The sequence below is a fragment of the Bos grunniens genome, chromosome 11, assembly GCF_055505025.1.
Source record: "Bos grunniens cultivar Pamir isolate PY7600 chromosome 11, Bosgru_T2T1.0, whole genome shotgun sequence".
NCBI classification, from domain to species: domain Eukaryota; kingdom Metazoa; phylum Chordata; class Mammalia; order Artiodactyla; family Bovidae; genus Bos; species Bos grunniens.
The window spans coordinates 68,969,186-68,978,852 of NC_141175.1; the positions used below are offsets into that span (position 1 = coordinate 68,969,186).

The 9,667-nt window shown below is 40.4% G+C and overlaps 1 pseudogene; it reads left to right on the forward strand.

Moving 5' to 3' along the window:
• The first annotated feature begins 9,247 nt into the window (after window positions 1–9,247).
• Window positions 9,248–9,414, forward strand: LOC147363283 (U2 spliceosomal RNA; annotated as a pseudogene).
• The last annotated feature ends 253 nt before the right edge of the window (window positions 9,415–9,667 follow it).

Here is a 9,667-nt window from a genome sequence, read left to right on the forward strand (position 1 = left end):
AGAGAAGACTCAACACATGAACATCACCAGATGGTCAACACCGAAATCAGATTGATTATATTCTTTGCAGCCAAAGATGGAGAAGCTCTATATAGTCAACAAAAACAAGACCAGGAGCTGACTGTGGCTCAGATCATGAACATCTTATTGCCACATTCAGACTTAAATTGAAGAAAGTAGGGAAAACCACTAGACCATTCAGGTATGACCTAAATCAAATCCCTTATGATTATACAGTGGAAGTGAGAAATAGATTTAAGGGCCTAGACCTGATAGATAGAGTGCTTGATGAACTATGGAATGAGGTTCGTGACATTGTACAGGAGACAGGGATCAAGACTATCCCCATGGAAAAGAAATGCACAAAAGCAAAATGGCTGTCTGGGGAGGCCTTACAAATAGCTGTGAAAAGAAGAGAAGGGAAAAGCAAAGGAGAAAAGGAAAGATATAAACATCTGAATGCAGAGTTCCAAAGAATAGCAAGGAGAAATAAGAAAATCTTCCTCAGCGATCAATGCAAAGAAATAGAGGAAGAAAACTGAATGGGAAAGACTAGAGATCTCTTCAAGAAAATTAGAGATACCAAGGGAACATTTCATGCAAAGATGGGCTCAATAAAGGACAGAAATGGCATGGACCTAACAGAAGCAGAAGATATTAAGAAGAGGTGGCAAGAATACACAGAGGAACTATACAAAAAAGATCTTCATGACCAAGATAATCACGATGGTGTGATCACTCAACTAGAGCCAGACATCCTGGAATGCGAAGTCAAGTGAGCCTTAGAAAGCATCACTATGAACAAAGCTAGTGGAGGTGATGGAATTCCAGTTGAGCTATTTCAAATCCTGAAAGATCATGCTGTGAAAGTGCTTTACCCAATATGCCAGCAAATATGGAAAACTCAGCAGTGGCCACAGGACTGGAAAAGGGCAGTTTTTATTCCAATCCCAAAGAAAGGTAATGCCAAAGAATGCTCAAACTACCACACAGTTGCACTCAACTCACACGCTGATAAAGTAATGCTCAAAATTCTCCAAGCCAGGCTTCAGCAATACGTGAACCATGAACTTCCAGATGTTCAAGCTGGTTTTAGAAAAGGCAGGGGAACCAGAGATCAAATTGCCAACATCCGCTGGATCATCAAAAAAGCAAGAGAGTTCCAGAAAAACATTTAATTCTGCTTTATTGACTATGCCAAAGCCTTTGAGTGTGTGAGTCACAATAAACTGTGGAAAATTCTGAAAGAGATGAGAATACCAGACCACCTGACCTGCCTCCTGAGAAACCTATATGCAGGTCAGGAAGCACCAGTTAGAACTGGACATGGAACAACAGACTGGTTCCAAATAGGAAAAGGAGTTCGTCAAGGCTGTATATTGTCACCCTGTTTATTTAACTTCTATGCAGAGTACATTATGAGAAACACTGGGCTGGAAGAAACACAAGCTGGAATCAAGATTGCCGGGAGAAATATCAATAACCTCAGATATGCAGATGACACCACCCTTATGGCAGAAAGTGAAGAGGATCTAAAGAGTCTCTTGATGAAAGTGAAAGAGGAGAGTGAAAACGTTGGCTTAAGGCTCAACATTCAGAAAACAAAGATCATGGCGTCCAGTCCCATCACTTCATGGGAAATAGATGGGGAAACAGTGGAAACAGTGGCAGACTTTATGTTTTGGGCTCCAAAATCACTGCAGATGGTGACTGCAGCCATGAAATTAAATGATGCTTACTCCTTGGAAGGAAAGTTATGACCAACCTAGATAGCATATTCAAAAGCAGTGACATTACTTTGCCAACAAAGGTCCATCTAGTCAAGGCTATGGTTTTTCTAGTGGTCATGTATGGATGTGAGAGTTGGACTGTGAAGAAAGCTGAGTGCCGAAGAATTGATGCTTTTGAACTGTGGTGTTGGAGAAGACTCTTCAGAGTCCCTTGGACTGCAAGGAGATCCAACCAGTCCATTCTAAAGGAGATCAGTCCGGGGTGTTCTTTGGAAGGACTGATGCTAAAGCTGAAACTCCAGTACTTTGGCCACCTCATGCGAAGGGTTGACTCATTGGAAAAGACTCTGATGCTGGGAGGGATTGGGGGCAGGAGGAGAAGGGGATGACAGAGGATGAGATGACTGGATGGCATCACCGACTCAATGGACGTGAGTTTGAGTGAACTGCGGGAGTTGGTGATGGACAGGGAGGCCTGGCGTGCTGGGATTCATGGGGTTGCAAAGAGTCAGACATGACTGAGTGACTGAACTGAACTGAATCTCTCTTTGGCCTGGTACACTCTGGTTCTATTCCATTTTCCAGTCCTAGCTGGATGCCTCACTCCAGATAAACTGAGATAACCAGCATTTCCCACATATACCCTTTTTCACTTTCCTCATCCCTCTCCTTCACTGGCTTCTCTATCATTTTTGCTTAGGAAAATCTTTCTCTTCCAGGCTGAATTCATGCAATTATCCTAGGATGCTGTGTAATAATTAAAATAGTTTGAATAATATAAAATAAAGGCATATTTCATAAGGATGCTTCCTGAAACAATCTTTAATATAGTTTCATACTCTCATGCCAAAGTATACAATTCAACAAAAGAAACTCTCTGCAGGAAGGCTATTATACATTCCTGATTCTCTGATAGGCTTCACTTAGGGACAAATTTTAGAGTGTAGATGGATGACTCACATAACCTTCAGACTGTTTTCCATTAATATTTTTTCTCTCAGTTTCAGTTTGGAAAGTAATTGAGTACTAATGAGTACTGACAGGTACCTTTACTCTGTTTCAGTTAAACTGAGCTGGGGAATAGAATTGATAACTTTGTGTGAAATCTGAGGATCCTGACTGAGACTCATGCCAAAGAACAAAGAAGGCGAACTCACATTCAGTGATAATTCGGTGATAAGAAAGTGCATCCTTATGTCAAACTCGATGAGGTGCTATACCAAGGATATGGCAACCTGTCTACTGAACGCTTTTAACTCTTCATCGTAAAACTTTACCATCTGCATAAAAGAGAATGCTCAGGGCCTATTGCCTATTGTCTACATTCAGTTTTTTAGAAGAGATAGCAAATTATCCCCCCAAAAGTTAAAGAGGAGGGAGGCTACAACACATTTCTGTTGTGCGTGTACTTGTCCCCTCCCTTGTTTCACATAAAGAGTATAGCTTTCTATTGCTATTGTTTCTGAGTTGTTTACTCATAATGACCTTGTTTTTGGCAAGAATCCAAAGCATTTCTTTTGTGTTGCTGCTAATCGACAGCTTCCTGTTACATATGCAGTTGTAATTGTAGGATTCAAGTATAGGGATGTATACACACATATATGCGTACCCAAATTTTGTTCTCCCTCATAGTTTCTTTATGTCAAGTGGCTTTATTCAAACCATTTATGACTCTGTTGAACCCGACAAGAGCCACGACAGCTTCAGCATGCCTCCAGTCTCTTCCAGTGACATTCACTATGAATCAGTACCCTAATCAGTGCCTCAACAAACTCTTTGCCCTCACATCCAGTACTTTGACATGAAAACATTAGACAAATAATATTGAGCTCCTACTGTGTGGCAGGCATCTTGCTAGGGATTATTAAAAAGAGAACATTTCTGACCTCAGTTACTAATGGAAGCTTATACAGGTGGGCCGTAAGTTTTTTCCTCTGGGATGATTTTGTTTGCTTCCTCCTGTACAATATTATGGACCTCTGTCCATAGTTCTTCAGGCACTCTGTTTACTAGATCTAATCCCTTGAATCTATTCGTCACTTCCACTGTATGTTCAGCTAGAAAAGACTCTTGAGAGTTCCTTGGAAAGCAAGGAGATCAAACCAGTCAATCCTAAAGGAAATCAACCCTGAATACTCTTTGGAAGTACTGATGTTGAAACTGAAGCTCCAATACTTTGGCCACCTGATGTGAACAGCTGACTCACTGGAAAAAAACCCTGATGATGGGCAAGATTGAAGGCAGAAGGAGAGGATGACAGAGGATGAGATGTTTGGATGGCATCACCGATTCAATCGATAAGAACTTTGGCAAACTCCAGGAGATGGTGACGGACAGGGAAGGCTGGCATGCAACAGTCCATAGGGTCGGGAAGAGTTGGACATGACTTAGCTACTGAACAATAACAGAAGTCACACTTATAAACATAAATAAACATAAGTAAATAACATTTATATACATAAGTAACATTCTTATTGAATCAGCCACTATTTTAAGCACTTTAACTGTACTGTGTCATTTGGTCTTTTAAGAAAACAAAAAGCCCTAAGGAAGGTGATATTATCTATTATTTATACAGAAGGAAACTGACATTTAAAGAGATTAAGTAATATGCCCAAAGGCACTCCTCTAGAAAGTGGTAGAGGCAGGATTCAAACCCACATGCTTCAAGGCTGGCACATTTAACCCTCTTGCTATTTAAGACACCATGTTTGGTCACGCAGTTTGCACACACTCAGCTCAAAGGAGCAAGTTCAAATGAACTACACCCTATACAATCCCATACAGCAGCATGAAGCACACCACCGTATTTCCTTGAACTATCCTTTTCTACTGTCCAAAACAAAAATAAACATAAAGAGGAAGGGAAATGAAATGGACAAATTCCTAGGAAGACATAAAATACTGAAACCAACAAAAATAAATAGAAAACCTGAATAGACATAATAAATAAGGAGATAGAGTCAGTAATTTTTAAATTGTCTACAAAAAAATTCTAAGCCCGATTGTCTTTATTGATAAATTCTACAAAACCTTTGTAGAAGAAAACTAACATGTCATAAAATTTCCAAAGAAGAGAGAACACTTCCAACTCATTCTTTGATACCAAAAGCACAAGCTATAAGAGTGAAAAATAAAATTGCTACAAAGGGTACCATCAAGAAAGTAAAAACATAACCACAGAATGGGAAAAATATTTGGAAATTAAATAACTGGTAAGGGAACTAGTGAGCATAATATAAAAAATCCCTTACAACTCAATAATAAAAAGACAACCCAATTTTAAAATGGTCAAAAGATTTAAAAAGACATTTCTCCAAAGAAGACATGCCTGAACAGGCAACAGGCATATAAAACGATGTTCAACATCATTATTCATAGAGAAATGCAAATCAAAACCACAAAGAGATTTCACCTCACACCCACTAGGATGGCTATAATAAAGACAATAACAACTGCTGATGAGGATGTGGGGTATTTGGGACCCTCATACATTGTGGGAATATAAAATATGTGCAGCCAATTTGGAAAACTGTCTGGCAGTTTCTCAAAGATTAAATATAGAGTTAACTCAGCAATTCCAGTCCTAATTATACATGCAAGAAAAATGAAAGCATACCTCTACACACAAACATAATATTCTCCATAATGGCCAGAAAGTAGAAACAACCCAAAGGCCACCGAGTGATAAATGTATAGATACAATATGGTATATCCTGACGTTGGAATGTTATTTGTTAATACAAAGAAATGAAGTATTGATACATGCTACAACATGGATGAACATTTTAAACCTTATGCTAAAGGGGTCAAACCCAGGTCTCCCGCATTGCAGGCAGATTCTTTACTATCTGAGCCACAAGGGAAGCCCAAGAATACTGGAGTGGGTAGCCTATCCCTTCTCCAGGGGATCTTCCCGACCCAGGAGTTGAACCTGGAGGAGGTGAGCTACCAGGGAAACCCTAAGTTAATTAAGCCAGCCTCAAAGGGCCATATATTGTATGATTTCACTACATGAAATGCCCAGATTATAGCTCAGATGGTGAAGAATCTGCCTGCAATGCAGAAGACCCAGGTTCAATCACTGGCTCAGAATGATCCCCTGGAGAAGGGAATGGCTACCTACTCCAGTATTCTTATCTGGAGAATCCCATGGACAGCGGAACCTGGCGGGCTACAGTCCATGGGATCACAAAGAGTCAGACACGACTGAGCAACTAAAACTTTCATAGTGACAGAAAGTAGACTTGTGATTTCCTAAGGCTGGTGGGATTGAGGGAAATAGGCAGTGACTGCCAGCAAGTACACGTTTCTTTTGGGTTTGAAATATTCTAAAATATTCTACATACTTGGACGAAAATATACTAAAATTGACGGTGGCAATGACTGCTCTGAATATACTAAAAAAAAATATTGAATTGTATACTTTAAATGGGTGAATTGTAAGATCTATGAATTATAATTGAACAGAGTTTTTACTAAAAATTGATGTAGAAAGGGTGGGATGGAGGGAGAAAAGAATGGCGGGGGGCAAAGTTCTCTTTAAATATGGAACATTAAGTAACATTCATTTCAGTCAGTTCAGTTCAGTCGGCCAGTTGTGTCCGACTCTTTGCAACCCCATGAATTGCAGCATGCCAGGCATTAATCTCTCCCCACATGCCAACAAAATACTGAGAAAAAAAAATTTTTTTAAGCATAATCTCTTTTTTAAAAGAGATGACAAATAACATGGGAGAAAAGACTACAGCCAAGGGGAGATGTCAACACAATTTTGAATGCTGGAAAAGTAGATGCATGAATGTCATCCTGACATAGCAGACTCAAAAAAGCTGAAAACCAAGCTTATATGGGAAGACAAGATGGAATATTTGCATGCCAGAAAGGACCAAAAAGTCTCAGAAATGGAATGCATTGGTTACTTCTGAAGACCGTGCTATGGGATGAGGCTGAAAATAGGAGTGTTGGTTGAAAGTTTATGTAAGGAGGCATTAAGTTCCCTTCCTACGCCCATGGAATTAGGCAACACACCCCATCACCACCTCTATGCCTTCCCTGACCCTGCTGCTGCAATGGGAGAAAGACAGATGGTTTTCCTTCTGCATAGGAAGTGGGTTTCAGACTCTACGTTCAGGACGTAGGCTCTGGACTCAGAGACCCAAGACATGGATGCAGGAGGATTGAGATGATCAACTAAAAACCGGGGAATGTAATCAAATCCGTGGAAAAATAAAGTATAAGAATCTCACATAAAGTAAAACAAAGTGACAAAATGATGGTAAGTAAGAAAGAAAAGAACATTGGAGGATTAATTCAGATGGTCAAACATTAAAATTATAAGAGTTCTAAGCATGAGTGGGTGAAAAATGAGATGAGGAAAAAATGGAAGGAAGATTATTTAAAAAAAAATAATGCAAGAAAATTTTCTACAACTTGAATGTGCTTCTAAATGGATAGGATGTGTCAGGTATCCTGAAGAATGCCCATCATTGCAACATTTCATAATACTAGAATTCTGGAAGAGTACTTTCTGCAAATTTCTGAGGGAAATTCTGTCCAAGACAGATTTCTATACTTAACAAAATGACTGGTCAAGTGTGAGGGTAGAATGTAGACCAAGGAAGAGGAATCATGTAAACCACGAGATCAGGATTCAACACAGGAGAGAAACAAACAAAATTCCCAGAATGATGGTGAAGGGGAGCTTCTGGGTGACAGCTGGGCTGCAGACCTAGAGAACAATTGGAGCAGATGGAAACAGAGGGTAGGAGAATTCTGAAAGGCTTATCTCCAAGGCGAATGGGCAGGGGTAGGGAGAGCAAGACATTACTTGAAGTGATGACCTTATAGAAAGAAGGGCTCAGCCTTCAGGAGTTTAGGGGTGAGCTAAATAGATAAGAAAAACAGAGCAACTTAATAGCTCTAGAGCAAATAAAAGGTACTATAAGAAAAGAAGAGTAAATTTAGAGGTTGTTGTTGTTCAGTCACTAAGTCGTGTCTGACTCTCTGTGACCCCATGGATTGCAGCACACCAGGCTTCCCTGTCCTTCACTATCCGGTGGTGTCTGCTCAGACTCACATCCATTGAGTCAAGGATGCCATCCAACCATCTCATCTTCTGTCACCCTCTTCTCCTCCTGCTCTCCAACTTTCCCAGCATCAGGGTCTTTTCTAATGAGTCAGTTCTTCACATCAGGTGGACAAAGTATTGGAGCTACAGCATCAGTCCTTCCAATGAATATTCAGGACTGATTTCCTTTAGGATTGACTGGTCTGATCTTGCAGATTTAGAGGTATATAATCATAATTTTGGGGTCCTTCCAAGATACTTGGTAGATCACTTTTTCTCCTTCCCACCTAAGTTTTGAATAATTTGATAAATAAAACTAAGAAATTCAGGGGAAAGATAAAATACCACTTTTATTCTTTATGATAAAGGTTGATTTGGCTAAAGTAGTTTAGTTGGGAGAACCAAATGGACTGAACCCTAGATTGGGCATATTTTCTCACCCAGCAAGGGCAGTGCTCCACAGAGTGCTTGTTCCTTGGTAATGAACAGTTTCCAGTGGGGCAGAAGGAAAAATAACTGATCCAAATTTACCAACCAAATCAAGCTACTCCTTCTCCCTTAGAGAGAAGGAAATGACTAACTGAGGTGGGCAGAGAGAACAGAGAAATCGCACCTCAAGGAAGAAAACTTCAGGAGTGGGGAACAGGCTTCCCTCCTGACATTAACGATGCCAACGTGAAGAGTGATTTCACCAGAAACTATAACAGGGCAATGTAAGAAGGGTAAGGGAGTGCAGACATTTATGACAGAGGTGGCGTTAGAGAGCTAAATCCCCATTCTCAAAAGAGAACTGCAATAGCTGGTATGAAAATGAAAAGCCAAGAAATGATAGAACATATTAAGAGGCAGTAAGCAGCCAAGAAATAGCCGAAAACAGCTCCAAGAGTAGAATGTGGCAGCCTTGGAGAAAGGGCTAGGTGGGGAGATGCAGAGCACAGAACTCCTACTCTTTCAATGTGAACTTGTCTGTCGTGCTGTTGAACTTTAAGATTTTGGGTTAGGTTGAATCAACGAAATTGCCAATATTTGACTATGTATGGCCTTAAAATGGCCATCCCATGTACACGAACATACATTTGCATAATTCAATCTAAAATGTTAAGAGAAATTCAATTTTAGAAACTTTTCTAATGGGAGGCAAAGGAATGTGATCCTTGGAGAACTTTCTCTGCCCCTCTTTCTCTGGTTTGTGTGCCTCTCCCTGGAACCCCCTCACCCCCATTGATGTACCTATGTGTGTGGTTCTACAGCATTGTCATCATCTGACCTGGTCTCCTCTACACTGGTTGTGACTATTTTGAGAGGATGACTCTTTTTATAAGGGAAGCCACACAGCAGCGAGCCCAAAGCAGCTGCAGTATTTTCTAAATGACATAACCTGTGTTAACAACCTTTGTTGGGTCTTGGACCCAAAGCTTCCTTTCCCAGGTGTTCATAGTAACTCCTTATGGCTTCTGGACCTTCTGGCTAAGATCAAGTGTAGTATCTTCTTAACAGATTAATATAATAACCCCTTAGTAGACTATCATAGGATTTTTCACAGAATCTACATCAAGCTCACTACTTGCAGTTTGTAGAATCTGTTATAGTCTCCTTTTTTTAACAGAAAACTGTTTTCCCATCGAGGCTTCCCAGGTGGCTCATTGGTAAAGAACCCACCTTGCCAATGCAGGAGACACAGAGGAGGAAATGGCAACCCACTCCAATATTCTTTCCTGGAAAATCCCAAGGACAGAGGAACCTGGTGGGCTATAGTCCATGGGGTCGCAAAGAATCAGACATGACTGAGCAAGCACACACACATTTTTCCATTCAGCTTCTCACCACGGTCCACGTTACATATTTGGAAGTTCTCTCAACAGTTGGA